The sequence below is a fragment of the Bos grunniens genome, chromosome 18, assembly GCF_055505025.1.
Source record: "Bos grunniens cultivar Pamir isolate PY7600 chromosome 18, Bosgru_T2T1.0, whole genome shotgun sequence".
NCBI classification, from domain to species: Eukaryota; Metazoa; Chordata; class Mammalia; order Artiodactyla; family Bovidae; genus Bos; species Bos grunniens.
This window is the reverse complement of record NC_141182.1, coordinates 56,961,750-56,978,654: the sequence shown is the minus strand read 5'-3', so window position 1 is coordinate 56,978,654 and position 16,905 is coordinate 56,961,750. Positions and strand designations below refer to the sequence as shown.

General features: G+C 55.2%; 1 protein-coding gene across 2 annotated transcripts in view; it reads left to right on the top strand.

Moving 5' to 3' along the window:
* Positions 1–16,905, top strand: part of LRRC4B (leucine rich repeat containing 4B) — a 43,053-nt gene that overhangs the window by 19,081 nt on the left and 7,067 nt on the right. The gene's annotated exons all lie outside the window — the stretch shown is intronic.

Genomic DNA, 16,905 nt, shown 5'->3' with positions numbered 1-16,905 from the left:
GCATCCCACCCTCCCCGCCCCGTCCCAACCATGTCTCCAGATGTCAGACATCCCTGGGGGACGGAGGGAATCCCCTTTGGTTGAGAACCACGGCGGGGGAGGGATTGTGTGGGTGTTTTTTTTTTTTTTTGGCCATGAGGCATGTGGGATCTCCTCACCCATGGAACAAACTGTACCTCCTGTGTTGGAAGGCAAAGTCTTAACCCCTGGACCACCAGGGAAGCCCTGAGAACCACTGGGCTTGGTTGGTTTGTTTTTGGCTTTGCCCTGCGGCAGCGCAGGCAGGACCTTCCCCAACCAGGGATCAAACCCACGCCCCCTGGACCACCCGGGAAGTCAGAGACCCTCTCTTTCAAAGGCCTTTGGTCAATCCTCTGTCCCCATGCAGGCCTCTTCTATCCCAGCCTGTAGAGCCATGAGAGAAGAGGGGTCTGAGCTAAACATCTGCTCCCCACTGCACCTCCTGGCCTGACCCCAGGAAGGGGAGGGGGTCAGGGACCACCCCCATCTGACCATGTGAGGACTGGGGCCCCATGTGTGGGGCCAGAGAGCGGAACTCTTGGTGCTGCGGCGGGGTGGTCAGTGTCAAGAGAAATGCCAAAGGCCAGGCTGTCGCTTCCTGGGTGGCTGTGGGGATAGAAACCCCGATGCCAGAGTTGGCCGTCACCCAGCCCTGCTCCCACAGGACTATGTCCTACCCCCCCATCGCCCAGCCCTGCTCCGTCAGGACTGTGTCCCCCCCGTCGCCCAGCCCTGCTCCTGCAGGACTGTGACCCCCCAGGCTCCAGGCCGCCTCCCCAGCCGCCTCCCCCAAGAGGTTCCCTTTCCCGCTCCTGATCTTGGAGTCCAGCTTCAGTCTCAGCCGCTCTGTCCAGCTCTCCCTTAAGTGGGTCCTCCATTCTCGCCCTTGTTCCCCTTGCCCCCTTGCCCTGTCCTCCGGCACCCCTGTGATGGCGCACCGATGCTGCCAGGCCCTTCCCTCTCCCTGGGCGGCTTCCACTCCAGGAGGGAAGGAAGGCACAGTCGACTGATGGCAGGCTGGGGGAGCTGGGAACTGGGAGCCTGAAGTGGGGAGGTGAGCACGTCAGGGATCCTGTCTGTGATGGAGCCACGGAGTACACGCCACAGAGGCCTCCCTGTGGTGGGAGCAGATTGCCATGGGGAGCTCGATGAAAAATTCCACCCCTCTAGCAGCTGCTGAGGGCATGTCCCCACCCAGGTGCCCCTACCCCCACCCCGCACAGGGCACTGACCTAGGACAGCCACCGAGCAGCACCATGCCCCAGCCTTGCCAGCTGCTAACTCCGCACACCCCGCCCATCCTCCCAGCAGCCTCCACGCAGGCCTGGCAGTGCCCTCTGCCTGCTGTTCAGTTGCTGAGCCGTATCTGACTCTCTGCAACCCTGTGGACTTCAGCACACCAGGCCTCCCTGGCCATCACCAGCTCCCGGAGCATGCTCAAACTCATGTCCATGGAGGCGGTGATGCCATCCAACCATCTCATCTTCTGTCATCCCCTTCTCCTTCCACCTTCAAGTCTTTCCCAGCATCAGGGTCTTTTCTAGTGAGTCGGCTCTCCGCATCAGGTGGCCACAGTCTTGGAGCCCTCTGCCTAAAATGCTCCAAAACCCCCTGGTCTCTGGAAAGAGTCCAGGCTCTTCTGCAACAACCGGTCACTCTCCCAGCCCTGAGAGGCTGCTCAGACCATCCCCTCGCCTGAACATGCCTCTCTTTGGGCCCTGAGGTCCCCCAGGCGAGCCTTCCCTCTGGATCCACAGCCCCTCAACATCCCTGGCCTTCCCCCTTAACGCTTCCATCATTGACTATCACCTGGTCGTCTTCCACGAGGGAGGCTGTAGTGTAGGTACTTGGGACACATCAGTGAGCAAAACCGACAGCCAGATGCTCCCTCCTAGCACCCGCATTCCAGGCCTCTGTCTAAAAGGAAATGTGTGTGCGTGCGAAGTAGCTTCAGGCATGTCTGATTCTTTGCGACGCCATGGACTGCAGCCTGCCAGGCTCCTCTGTCCATGGGATTCTCCAGGCACAAATACTGGAGTGGGTTGCCAAGCCCTCCTCCAGGGGATCTTCTCAACCCAGGAATCAAACCCACATCTCTTACATCTTCTGCATTGGCAGGCGGTTCTTTACCACTAGTACCACCTAGGAAGCCCAGGAGGAAATGTGCTTTGTGTTAAAGATGTTAAGGGCTGTGGGTAAGGAGGCTGGATGGGGGTGAGGGGGTGGTGGCTGCAGCTTTATAGGCACAGGGGTCAGGGCGGCCTCATGGAGAAGGTGACATTTGAGCAAATGTTTGTTTTCAGTTGTTTTGTTTGGCTGAGCTGTAGGGCTTGTGGGATCTTAGTTCTCTGACCAGGGATGGAACCTGAGCCCCCTCCAGTGGAAGCGTGGTGTCCTAACTGCTGAACCGGCAGGGAATTCCTTGAGCACATGTTTGGAGGAGGTGATGGTGGGAGCCTTGCGGGGGCGTTCTGGGCAGGGAGCAGCAGGTGCAAAGGCCCTGGGGTGGAGCCTGCCTGGTGTGTAGGAAAAACAGCCAGGAGACTGGCGTGGCCAGAGCGGAGTGAGCCACAAGAAGAGGGCGGGGGGTGAGGACAGAGAGCGGACAAAGGGGTCGCGTGGTCATGGTGAGCGCTTGGCTCTTCTCTGCCGGAGACAGGAGCCAGGGGAGGCTCTGAGCAGAGGACGTATGGGCCCTGACTTGGGTTTCTCTCTGGCCAAGGTGTGGGGACCCCAGAGGCAAGAGTGATGGCAGGCAGGCCTGTTCCAAGGCTGGTGCAGAGCTCAGGAGAGACAGGTTGGTGGCCCAGCACACTCCTGGACTGGTTGTGGTGGTAGTAGAGAGAAGCGGACAGATGCTGGGTCTGCTTGGAAGGTGGAGACCACAGAATTTTTCAGCCAAGTGGATCTGGGAAAAGCGGGGGAGAGGATGACTTTGTAGGTTTGAGTGGATCCCTTGGTTGGACTTGCCTGCTCACGTGTCTGTCACCCCCTCTCCCAGGCCCTGGCCACCAAACCATGTAACTCACACCCCTGTCAGATTATACATATATGAATTTATTACAAAAGTCATGCAAAGGTCTACAGCATCCATGGATTGCATATATTATAAAGCTTACACAAAAATGGCTACCGTTAAAGGATGGTGTTCATGTGTGCTCAGTCACATCCAACTCTTTTGTGACCCTAGCATGGACTGCAGCCCACCAGGCTCCTCTGTGCATGGGATTCTCCATGCAAGAATACTGGAGTGGGTTGCCATTTCCTTCTCCAGGGGGATCTTCCCAACCCAGGGCTCGAACCCTCACCTCCTGCATTGGCAGGTGGATTCTTTACCACACAGCCACCTGAGAAGCCCATTAAAGGATGGAAGGCATGTCTGTTTTTTTTTTTTTTTTTGGCTGAGCCATGTGTCATGTGGGATCTTAGTTCCCTGACCAGGGATCGAACCCACACCCCCTGCAGTGGAAGCTTGGAGTCGTAACCACTGACCACTAGGGAAGTCCCCAAGAATGGCAGGCATGTCTTGAAATCCTAACACTTTCATGTCTCACCCCTGGAGGTTCTTGTACCCCCTGCTCTGAAGAGCACTAACCCCTGACCCCAAACCACATGTTCCCTGAGGTCAGGGAATGTCCAGTCCACAAAAGCAGACGATTTGAAATGTTTGGTGGAATTGTACACCCTCGGTGGACACAGGCAGATAGCAGGAGAAGTGAGATCACCTTAATTACCAAATAGCTTTTTAATTATTCAGATTTTAAAAACTGAAATAACTCACCCTTAGTCCCACCACCTAGATATAAATAACTACTGTTTACATTTTATTTTAAAGCCGTCCTGGGTCTTTTCTGTGTCTATGTAAATGTGGTTTTAAATTATTTATTCTAGAAGAAACACAAATTAATTTAGGAAAACTAGGAAAGATATCTAAGTAAGAACACAGGGACAAAAGTCAAGTGTCATCCGACAACCACAGGTAACTGCCATTAACACGTGGTGTCTTTTCATTCAGAGGCTCAGCACGTGCCCCTCCGTGCGTAGGACAGGTTCAGGTCTCTAAAGAGAGATTTTGCTCTTATTTTTTAAAAGGAAAAATGGAATCACCCCATTTCATACTGGTTTGCAACTGACTTTGGGCACCTAGGAGTCTAACCATGAACATCTTTCTCCCTGATTCTGATACTTGTCTACTGTACGTTTGTGTCACGTCCGATTCTGCGACCCCGTGGACTGTAGCCCTCCTGGCTCCTCTGTCTATTATTTGTATTTTAACCACCATATTGGATTCCCATTCGTGGGCACCGGGTTGATTAACTCGTCCCTTCTTATTTCCAATGTTTTAACTGATGTAAGCAACACTGCAGTGAACATCCTCAGTGCTTGCTCTTTGTACCATTCTGGATTCTGCCTTGGGGATAAATCCCTAGAAGTGGGATGGTCAGGTCGGAGGCTGTGACCTCCCCAAACACACATGCACACACCCGAGGCCTGGCCCCCTAGAGGTGGCCGGGGTTGGGAGATTCAAGAGCCACCCCCTACCCCCGCTTGTCCGTGGTCACCTGCTTGTCATCTGGGCTCCCAGCCAGATGGTCACCTCCCTGAGGGCAGGGACTTCCCCGGCTCCCTTCTGCTTCCCCAGCACCCAGATCAGAGCCTGGCACACACTAGGTGCTCAGCAGGTGTTTGTCTGAGGATAGAAGGCCAGCCCCAGGGGACCCTCTGTGAGCTGTAGCAAGTCAGTCCTGCAGCCCCCTGCCCTGAGAACTGGGCGCAGCCCTCAGGTCCAGTTACCCGTTCCCACTTGCCCCAGCCTGCGGTCCAGTGAGGGCGAGAACCACACCGGGAGCGCAGTGCTCATGTAGCCAGGCCCTCGGAGATGCTTTTTGGCAAAGCCCTAGGGACTCACCTTCCCTCAGCCCCGATGCCACTCAGGCCGGGCGCATGCCCACCCTGGCCGGCTCAGGGATACCTCTGCTCCCCCGGATCCTCTTCCAGGTAGAAGCCATGCCTCTGAGTGGAGCTCAGCCAGCTCACCCCTTCCCAGCCCCAGCCGGCGGGGCGGGGGTCCTCCCTGGAACCACTCCCTCAGTCACAGCCTCGACCTCCTCTCCTCATCCCCTCTCTGCTCCCCTCCCCACCCCCACCAGAGCCGACCATCCGCGTGTGTTTACTCTGGATCTTTCTGCTTGTGTACGTTCTTGCAAAATGCTTATTGTTGCTTTGTGTGCATGCGTTGTTAATTTATGTAAATGAAGCTGCGTTATAGACGGCTTCCTTTGTCTCACTGTTTTCACCAGGCCTGGGTGGTTAAGAGCCTTCCACGTCGCTCTGTGTGTGTGTGTGTGTCTCTGTGTGTATACTCGGTTGCTTTAACTGCTGCAGAATTCCCTTGGTGGCCCCCCCAACCATTCCCCCCAGCCCCCAGGAAGCTTCAAGCTGTCCCCACCACAAGCCCTCCCTCAGGAGTCCCTTGGGGGCTGTGGCGGGATCATGTCTTCGGAATGCACGCCAGGGGGATTCAGAGGACATGATGCACTTGACCTCACAAAGTACGCTGACCCGCTCAGGCTTCTGGGGGCTGCCCTGGTCCCTCTGGGGGCCCACCATGAGGTCCTCTGGGCAACGTGTTTGGAGTCACTTGCCTGGGAAATACGCTTCCATCCTAAGGAGACACTCAGAGTTGTGCTGAAGGCTGGGTGGCCCAACAGCCAAAACACAGAAGCAGCCTGGGCTCCCGGTGATCAGACATCAGTTCAGTGAATCACTGAGCATCCTAACGACGGAATATCCACGCACCGATTTAAAATGGAGTTTCAGGGGCTTCCCTGGTGGCCCAGCAGTAAAGAATCCGCCTTGCAAGGCAGAGGACGTGGGTTCGATCCCTGTTCGGGGAACTAAGATCGCATATGCAGTGGAGCAACTAAACGCAAGCGTTGCCACTACTAAAGCCTGCACACTCCAGAGCCTTCACACAACTGCATAGTCCATGTGCCATATCAGAAGATCCTTCATGCGCAACTAAGACCCAACAGTGAGCTCCTGGAGCTGGTGATGGACAGGGAGGCCCGGCGTGCTGCTACCCATGGGGTCGCAAAGAGTCGGACACGACTGAGCGACTGAACTGAACTGAAGACCCAACAGAGCCACATAAATTAATAAAAGTTTAAAATGGAGTTTCGAAGACTACTGAAGGACACTGGGAAATGCTCAGAAGATCATATTGAACTTTTCAAAGAATGCAAGTAGTATGTCCAACGTGTCTTTAAAATTTAATTTAAAATTAAAACAAAATCCAGGGACCACCCAGATGTATTAACAGTGCCTGTTTTTTTTTTTTTTTGGCCATGCTGCAGCTTGTGAGATCTCAGCTCCCCAAACAGGGAGCGGCCCTGGGCTCACAACTGTAAAAGCACTGAGTCTTAACCACTGGATTGCCAGGGAATCCCTTTAATTTCTTCTTGATGTCTTCTTCATTCTCTAAATTTTCTACAGTGAGGGCATTTAATACTTTTTGTATCCGGGAAAAAAATGAACTTAAAAAATAACAAGTACAGGGCTTTCCTGGTGGTTCAGTGGTTAAGAATCCGCCTGCCCATGCAGGAGACTCGGGTTCGATCCCTGGTCCGGGAAGATCCCACACGCCTTGGAGCAACTAAGCCGGTGCGCCACAACTACTGAGCCTGTGCTCTAGATCCCGGGAGCTGCAACTACTGAGCCCTTCTGCCTAGAGCCCGTGCTCCGCAACAAGAGAAGTCACCGCAAGGAGAAGCCCAAGCACCGCACCTGGAATGTAGCCCCCGCTGCCAGCAACTAGAGAAGAATCCAGGCAGCAACCAAGACCCAGCAGAGCCCAAAATATATACAGCTGTTAAAAACAAAAATAAGTAGAAAATGTTGCACGAGCCGAAGGAAAAAGTCTACACTGGGATTTTCTCACCTTTCCCTGGAGAAGGGAGAAAGAACTAGAGTTTGTGGAAGATTTGCCCCAACTTGTTTGTTCCTGTAACAGTGGGATTGCGCCCATCTGATGGGTGCGGGAGCAGGGGCGCGGGCGGCTTGTGCCCCTGCTCGTCCAAGGTCACCCAAATTGTGGTGACCCCGACAGCTTGTCCCGGGTCCCAGGAGTCAGCCCAGAAAAGTGAGGCCCTGCCAGCCAGGCTTTGGTTTCAAGAAAGTCAGTCTGTTGCAAAGAAGAACCCACCGTGGCACGTGACCGAGGCGAGCACCAGAAATGGCTTTGCAGTTACGCACCAGTTTGCAATTTTCTGGGCAGTCAAGTCCTTACCAGCATCAGGAAACACAGGGGGTTTTTGACTGGATGGACTTTTCCCAGCCAGAGCTCTTGAAGGAAGGGAATGGTGAGCAGAGTGGGTGCAGAAGGACCCTCTCTGGAGGTCAGCAAGGGCAGGCTGGTGGGACTCCCCAACCTGGGTCACCGAGGCAGGAAGGGACAGCCAGCCTCAGGGGCCATGCCCAGGCTCCCAGGACTGCATGCCTAACTCAACCTCCCCAGCTTCCATCCTGACTCTCGTTTCCTCCTTCCTTCCCTTGGAAGCGCCCCCCAGAACCCTGGGTCATCCCATCGCCCCCCAGAACCCTGGGTCATCCCGTCGCCCCCCAGAACCCTGGGTCATCCCGTCACCCCCCCAGAACCCTGGGTCATCCCGTCGCCCCCCAGAACCCTGGGTCATCCCGTCGCCCCCCAGAACCCTGGGTGTTCCCATCACCCCCAAGAACCCTGGGTCTTCCCGTCGCCCCCCAGAACCCTAGGTCTTCCTGTCGCCCCCCAGAACCCTGGGTCTTCCCGTTGCCCCCAGAACCCTGGATCACCGCCCGAACCTGGGTCACCCTGTCGCCCCCCAGCACCCTGGGTCTTCCCGTCGCCCTCTCTGACACTTAGTTTCTGCATCTGTCAAGACAGGACTCTGGAAGCCTTGGAAGTCAGGAAGACTCTTCCTGACTTATTTTCATTTTGACATGTAACACCCACACAAGAAGAACATGGACGTGAATGTCCAGCTCAAAACGATCATCAGAAAGGGAAGGGCTGGGACTTCCCTGGTGGTCCAGTAGCTAAGAATCTGCCTGCCAACGCAGGGGACACGGGTTAGATCCCTGGTCTGGGAAGATCCCACGTGCCTCCGGACAACTAAGCCTGTGTGCCCCAACTACTGGGCCTGAGCTCTGGAGCCCGGGAGCCACAACTACCGAGGCCCGAGTGCCCTAGAGCCCGTGGTCCCAAAAAGAGAAGCCCGAGTACCTGCATCGGAGAGTAACCACCACTCTCTGCAGCTAGAGAGAGCCCGCATGTAGTAATGAAGACCCAGTGCAGCCAGAAATAAATAGATAAGTGGGAAAAAAAAAAAGGCTCCTTGCTTCCACTGCATGGGGTGAGGGTTTGATCCCTGGTCGGGGAATGAAGATCCCACACGCTGTGTGGCAGGCCAAAAAGTGAACGTTTTAAAAAAGAGAGAGAGAAGGGCCACATCAATGCCACCAGGACAAGAAACGGAACATAAAAAACCTCTGAATCCTCCCCCAGAGTCCTCACTCCGGGCAGCTACCCTCCTGCACGTCTGGCTGCTTCTGCTCCGCCAACCTGCTGAGATGCATCCCTGGGGTTTCCTGTGGCCATGGCTGCTCCCCTTTCCCTTCTGTATTGTTGGGTCATGTTCTATCCATTGCAGATACTTCAGTTCCGCTTTGCATTTCTGTTGATGGGCATTTGGCCACGCCAAGCAGCATGTGGGATCTTAGTTCCCAGACCAGGGATCGAACCCACACCCCCTGCATTGGCAGTGCAGACTCTTAACCACTGGACCACCAGGGAAGTCCTGTTAACGGGCATTTGGATTGTCTCCAGGTTAAGGCTCTCACAGGCTTCCTTGCTGGCTCAGCAGGTAAAGAATCAGCCCGCCAGTGCAGGAGTCATGAGGGGTATGGGTTCACTCCCTGGGTTGAGAAGATCCCTTGGAGGAGGGCATAGCAACCCACTCCTGTATTCTTGCCTAGAGAATCCCATGGACGGGGGAGCTTGGTGGGGTCCATGGGGTCGCACAGAGTCGGACACAGCTGAAGCCACTGAGCACACACGCAGAGTGAGAACTCTGCCTGCTTTTAAATTTAGTTTTTCCGAGTGGGTGGATGTGTGGGTGGAGCCCCTTCCCCATTTATCCCTTGAGAGTGGGCTGCCTGCCTCAGGCTGGGGTGGGAGGGGCGGCAAAGCTCTCTCAGACTCAGGTGTGTAGGTGAGCAGGCCCAGGAAATGATGCCACACACCTCGGGCCTCACGGGGCAAGTCCTGTGCCAGCGAGCTGGTCCACTTCTTTGAACATCGGATGCCCCGGTGTTCCCTCTGGTACCCACCCTGATGGAGGCAGAATCCTTCAGGACTCGGCCCCCACCCATCTCTCCCCTCTCCAGCCTCCTGCATCCTGGGCAGGACACTGGCCCTTCCTGCTCCCTCCTAGCTCAGCACCTTCACATGCGCTGTTCCCTTTCTCTGGAATGCTGTTCCACTCTGCCACTCACTTGGGCAACCCTGGCACTTAGGATGGTGGGGGACTGTTGAGATTTGACTCACGAGTCCTCTGACACATTGTGGAACCCACTGGAGCCTCAGTTTTGTCGTCAGCAAAATGGGGATAATGGTCCATCTTACAGCTGCCAAGAAATTCCATGTCTCTAACCTTTGGACCAGCACGTACTGAGCGCCTCTGTGTGCCGTGCGGTCTTGGGGGCCCTGGACTCAGTGCCTCAGCAGGTCTGATGAGGGAAGAGCGCCTGGTGCCTTAGTATGCACGCACACAGCCGATGAACAGTGTTGTGGTAGTTAGAGGTGAACGGCGAAGGGGCTCAGCCATACATACACGTGTCCATTCTCCCCCAAGCCCCCCGCCTCCCTTCCAGGCTTGGCTCCCTGTGTTCTACAGGAGGTCCCTGATCGACCCCAGAGCTTTATCCACCAGGCTGCAGGGTCGGCCTGTAAGATGGCTGGGCGGGGTCTGTCTGAGCACAGTGGCTGTCCGGGGAGCCGACACGTGGACGTCAGGCTGTCTCCTCTCCCGCCCTGGCCTGAGCACCCCCTGCTGCCCCATGTAGCCGTGGAGGGCCAGCCCAGGGAGCATGTTGAGAGGTTGGTTTCAGCTGCCCTCTCCCATGATGGTTCCTGGGGAACGGCAGGGGAGAGCTGCCCCTGCCTCCCTGGAGCCTCTCGGAGCCCCCGTTAGAGCAGTGCCTGGTACGGCCTGGAACCTCCTAGCAGGGACACACTGGTTGGATTTGTCGCTGGCAGTGAGGGAGTGGTGATGGAGAGGATGTTGCGTTCTGGGTGGCCCCTGGGCTGGGCCGTGTTGTTGTGATACGTGTCTGTTCTCGGTCCTCAGGGCCCGTGTCCCCATGTTCCAGAGGGGACTCGGGCCCCAGAAGGCTGAGTCTTAGGCCTGGGGGCGCTCAGTGAGCAAGATGAGAGCCCTCAGCGGCCCACACGCTTGCCCAGCTCTGGCCACATCCTCGCAGTCAGACAAATCCACACTGAAAATGGGAAGCGTGAGTCCCTGACCTCAGAGAGGTTGTCATAAAAGCAGTGGATACAGGAAAAAAGAAACAATTGGAAAAAAAAAAAAAAAAAAAACCCTGTGAATGTGGACTTCCCGGGCAGTCCAGTGGTTAAGACTCTGCGCTTCCGACACAGAGGGGTTCGAGTTCGATCCCTGGTTGGGAAACTAAGATCCCCCATGCCATGGGACAACTAGGCTCAAGTGCCCCAGCTACTGAGCCCGAGGGCCTCAAGTAAGACCCAACGCAGCCCGGGGCGGGGGGGGGGGGGAAGTGAACCTAAAATAATTAACGAGAAAAAAAAAACGGGAAGCTTACTAAATTTTTGTTTGCAGTTCATTACGTTCAAAACCTATAAAAGCGATTTATCTTCATAGTGTTCAGATGAACAATTCGTCTCATGATTCTCCAACCACAGTTAAATTTTTAATAAGGGATTTCTTGACAGTTTATTTTCTTAAAAATCCCAAAAGAATATGGTGGTTTTTTTTTTTTCTCCCCAACGTTAATAGCATTTATCTACCACTACTGAAGTGGAAAGTCCCCTAATTTATAGGCAAGGTTACAGGATGGAAGAAGCCGGGGGGAAAGTCCCCGGCGGGGAGGGAGGTGGTCAGGGATGAGACCACGTTCCCAGGCCGGCCTGACCGATGTTTGCATCCGTGACAGTTAGCACAGAGCCAGGATCATGGGTTGTGAGGTGGGGGGCGGGGGGCGGGAGGGCTTGGCAGGATGTCAGCGTTCCCTCGAGCCAGAGACGTCAGGCTCGGAGAGCAGGGGGATTTGCCTGCTGCGAGAAGCCAGTCCCCACCTTGTTCATCCCACTGTGTGTCAGTGGACACAAGGGTGAGCCGGCCCTTAGCATCAGAGAGGGTTTGGGGAGGGGTTTCAGATGGTGCTGGGTGAAGGGGCTGCAGGCCTGCCTCTCCCCTGCGGCCAGGGCGCCTCCCAAGATCTGTTTACACCATCACCACTTAAATGATCATTTGCATAATTAGTATGTTGGGTGTCTCAGGTCCCCTCTCAAGGTCGGGCTCTGGGAAGTCGGCTGTGGCTGTGTCTTCTCCCTGCTGGATTCCCAGAGCCCTGCACGGTGCTTGACACACAGCAGGCACTCAAAGAGTATCTTCCAAATGAGCAAGTTAGCATGTGGGTAACGTGAACAATGGATGGGCTCTGCAGCTCAGCGAATTGCGTTGGAACCCACAGAAGCCCAGCCCTCTCGGTTTAGGTGTGGGTGTGGCGGAGACCCGGTGTTTCCATTCAGGAGAAGCAGACACTGAGTCCTTGTTCTGCTACTCTGGAGCTGTGAGACTGAAGGCAAATGACTTTACCCTCGATGAACCTCCATGTCCTTAGCTGTAAACCGCCAAATGTGCAGAGAGAAGGCAAGGGCATGTGGTTGGTCATCTCCACGTGACAAGATTTCCACAAGGATCAAAGCAGATGACAACCTGAGTGCTTAGCACAGGGTCTGCTAAATGCAAAAGTGAAAGTGAAGTTGCTCAGTTGTGTCCGACTCTTTGCGACCCCATGGACTGTATCCCACCAGGCTCCTCCCTCCATGGGATTCTCCAGGCAAGAGTACTGGAGTGGGTTGCCATTTTCCTTCTCCAGGGGATCTTCCTGACTCAGGGATCGAACCTGGGTCTCCCGCATTCCAGGAGACACTTTACCTCTAAAGCCACTCAACAAATACTAGTTTCTCCGTTTGACTTGTTAGGAACCTGCTTTGGATGGTCCTTTGTTAGAGTCAGAGATGGGGTGAGCCTTGTATTCTCTGGAAGAAGAGGAGAGGAGTTGACTGGCTTTGATCTTTAGGTGGTTGTTCAGTCGCTCAGCTGTGTCTGACTCTGTGCCCCATGGACTGCAGCATGCCAGGCTTCCCTGTCTTTCACTATCTCTGGGAGTTTGCTCAAACTCATATCCATTGAATTGGTGATGCCATCCAACCATCTCATCCTCTGTTGTTCCCTTCTCCTGCACTCAATCTTTCCCAGCATCAGGGCCTTTTCCAATGAGTTGGCTCTTCCTATCAGGTGGCCAAAGTATTGCAGCTTCAGCTTTAGCTTCAGTCCTTCCAATGAATATTCAGGGTTGATTTCTTTAGGATTGACTGGTTTGCTCTCCTTGCTGTCCAAGGGACTCTCAAGAGTCTTCTCCAGCACCACAATTTGAAGGCATCAATTCTTCGACGCTCAGCCTTCTTTATGGTCCAACTCCCACATCCATTCATGACTACTGGAAAAACCATAGCTTTGACTCACACCATGGATGCTCTCCAAATGAGCCTTGTCCATTCTAAGCCTTGACTAAGGCTTGAACTGGGTGCAGAGAAGGCAGAAATGATTCAGATGGAGTCTACTCATGAAGACTCACAGCCCAGACAAGGAGACACATGCACTGAACCAGCATGATAAGGGTCTGCTAAGAGAATGCCTGTGATGAGTCAGTGAGCACAAGCCAAAGAGAGACTCCTGGCAGAAGGCGATTGGAATGTCCCAGGGAACTAGAAGCCCAGGTGGCGTTAATGGTAAAGAACCTGCCTGCCAGTGCAGGAGACATAAGAGACATAGATAGGTTCGATCCCTGGATCAGGAAGATGCCCTGGAAGAGGGCACGGCAACCCACTGCAGTATTCTTGCCTGGAGAATTCCACGGACAGAGGAGCCTGGCAGGCTGCAGTCCTTGGGGTCGCCAAGAGTTGGACATGACTGAAGCGACTGAGCAACCGTGGCAGGCATACCAGGTGGAGGGCACAGCCTGTGCGAAGGCAAAGAGGCCGGGCAAAGCATGGTGAGCATATAGAACCCCATATGTCTCCCTGTGGCCAGAGCAGGGGGGAGGCCAGTGGGGCAGGTCCAGAGCCTCTGATAGCAGGCTGAGGGTCACAGGGAGCCGTGGGAGGGCTGTGAGCAGGGATGTGGCAGGATGTGAACTGCACTTTAGACAGTTCTGGCAGCAGATGTAGAGAAAACGGACAGGGAAGAAGCCGGAAGCCCGGAGGTATGACAGTTGTTAACGGTCATCATCAGCCCATCAACAATTTAAAAATATGTATTACTGCCTGCTTGCCATGTCCCGGGCACTCCCTATCTTGTCCGAGCCTCACAACGCTGCAGGACCTGCAAGGAAAATGGTCTCAGAGACGTTAGGACACCTGGGCAATCGCGTACCGCTGCTGCTGCTGCTAGGTCTCGTCAGTTGTGTCCAACTCTGTGCGACCCCATAAACGGCAGCCCAACAGGCTCCTCTGTCCCTGGGATTCTCCAGGCAAGAACACTGGAGTGGGTTGCCATTTCCTTCTCCAATAGCACGCACCGCTGGTCAGCAGCAAAGCCAAGATTCGAACCAGCCAGCGCTGACTCCCACCCACAGCCCCCAGTCACCCTGCAGAGAAGAGGAGGGAGAAAAGACTGGAATCCCGTTACAAATAAAGGGACTCACTATTTAAAGCAAGCCTACAGTGCCTCCTCAGTAAACCCGGGCTTCCCTTCTCTGCCACACCCCCAGCCTGCAGCCTGCTTATTCCCGATGCTGCTGCTGAGTCGCTTCAGTCGTGTCCGACTCTGTGCGACCCCATAGACGGCAGCCCACTAGGCTCCTCTGTCCCTGGGATTCTCCAGGCAAGAACACTGGAGTGGGTTGCCATTTCCTTCTCCAATGCATGAAAGTGAAAAGTGAAAGTGAAGTCGCTCAGTCGTGCCCGACTCTTAGCGACTCCATGGACTGCAGCCCACCAGGCCCCTCCGTCCATGGGATTTTCCAGCCAAGAGTACTGGAGCGGGTTGCCCTTGAGTGCATCATTAAAGGGACTGGCGGGGAGACCCCCCCCAGCCCCGCCTGGGGAGTGCCCCTGCAGCTCCCGTCACACACCCCCTTCCCAGCACGAAGGGGACAAAGCACGTGGACCCGGAGCAGCCGCAGCCCTGGGCGGAGCCGGACGCACCTTTTGGACATGATGTGGTTTCAGTTGCTTTGTGCAGAGAACCAGGGAAACCTGGGCACACCTACCAGCTGTGGGCTTCCCCCAGGCCTGGTGAGCAGCCCTGCTGAGTCACTCGACCTTGCTGCGCTAACAGCATCGGCCCCACCGGGCTGGGCAGGACAAGCCGGGCTGGTGGTTGGGGGTGCCCAGCCCAGAGCCTGGCACTCATCACTGCAGCTCAGATGCTGCCTGCGCGTGCCAAGCCTTGTACTGAGCGAATCTCACCGAGCACCTCATGTCCTCCAGCCAGCTCTGCAGGCCTAGTGTTGAAGGTGCCCTTCCATGGAGAATGGTCCTCCTCCATTTGCTCCTTCAGAATTGCCCTATCCTGGCTCAATAAATAGGCAAAGGATGGATGAATGAATGAGAGACATTTGGGCTGGGTTCAAGAGGGTGGACCAGAAAGAGGGCTGATGAATGTGGAAGAATTGATGCTTTTGAACTGTGGTGCTGGAGAAGACATTGGAGAGTCCCTTGGACTGCAAGGAGATCAAACCAGTCCATCCTAAAGGAAACCAATCATTGGAAGGACTGATGCTGAAACTGAAGCTCCAGTCCTTTGGCTACCTGATGGGAAGAGCCAACTCATTGGAAGAGACCCTGATGCTGGGAAAGATTGAGGGCAAGTGGAGAAGGGGACGACAGAGGATGAGGTGGTTGGATGGCATCACCAATTCAATGGACATGAACTTGGGTGAACTCGGGGAGATGGTGAGGAACAGGGAGGCCTGGCATGCTGCAGTCCATTGGGGTCGCAAAGAGTCAGACACGACTGAGTGACTGAACAAGAAGAACAAGAGGGTCAGTTCAGTTCAGTCACTCAGTCGTGTATGACTCTTTGTGACCCCATGGACTGTAGCACAAGAGGGTGGGCAGGAGTTTTCTAGGTGGATGAAAAGGGAAGGGCATTCTGAGCAGGGTAAGAGTGTATGCAAAGGTGGAGTGCCTGTGAGATAGTTTTAGAAGTTGATACTGGCTGAAATGCAGCTGGAGTGATGGCTGCAGGTGAGGGGGCCAAGCCAGGCTTCCAAGGCAGGCTGAATCTCCCGGAGGGCACTGGGGAGCCATGGAGGGCTCTAGAGGAAGGCAGAGGCTGGGTCAGGTCCAGGTGTCGCAAGGCCCTGCAGATGGACTCAAGGGGAAGAGATTGGAGGCTGGGAAGGTTGAGACATAAGCTGGGCCATGGGAACAGAGGAGGCAAGAGACATTCAAAAGGGACAGAACTGGCTGGCTTGCTGGTTGACCAGCCCTAACATGGGAGGCTGTGGGCAATGCGGGGTGCAAAGCTACATTCCTGCTTTTGACTGGGAAGGCGGGCTGGAGGGGCCCTGCTGAGGACGGGGACCCCGGAAGGAATGGGGACAGGGTGGGGCATGTGGACAGATTTGCTGGGAACTAGGGAGGACCACAGGGCGTTGTGTGACTCAGACAGGGTGAGGGGGCGATGGGGCGGCTCCTAGAAATTCTTTTCATATACTTACTGGTTGGTTTGGTTGGCTGCACCTGGTCTTAGCTTCGGCACACGAACTCTTAGTTACGGCGTGAGGGATCTAGTTCCCCGAGCAGGGGTGGAACCCGGCCCCCGGCACTGGGAGCGTGGAGTCTTCGCCCCTGGACCACCGGGGAAGGCCTCCCAGGGGATCTTGCCGGCACCTGGGCCAGCAACCCGTGTTCTCAGTTTCTCAGTCTAAGCCCTCAAGTCTGACCTTTGACGAGTCCACCTCATTCTCTGCCTAGTGATTAGTAATGACTGCATATTACTGTTATTATTATTGTTGCTATTAATGGAAACAGCGACTAAAAGGCCTGCTTGGGGCTTTGCCAGCGTTTCCCAGGGCGATGAGGAAAGACAGCCTGTGAGAAGGGTTCTGTGGCTTTTATATTTGGGAAACTCAGAGTCGTTGAGCAAAGCAAAGGGCCAGCCAGTTTGATCGGGAAAGCTTTTTGTCATGCTGCTGTTTGGAAGCTCGCAGGATGGGCGGGTGAGAGAACACACTGGGCTCTTTCTGGGATCGCTTAGGGAAGGAAACCCAGGCTCCCGCGGCCCAAGTAGCAGGGCTGGGGCTCCAGGGCCCCCGAGAGCTGCCAGGCCAAGGCTTTCGGGCCCCCCTTCTTCTCAGCCCCGACTGCAGACACAGACCTGGCGGGCTGCAGGGTCCCCAGGCCAGCCCTCCCTAGCTGAGTCCAGGTCTAAAGGTGAGCCTGTTCACTGCAGGAAATGAGACGAGGCAGGAGCAGACGAGGCAGGAAAAGAAAAAACTGACCTTGTCAATTCTATCTCTGAAAGCAGGCGTAGCCCCAGGAAGAGATTCTAGGTGGGCACAGAAGTCAGGTTT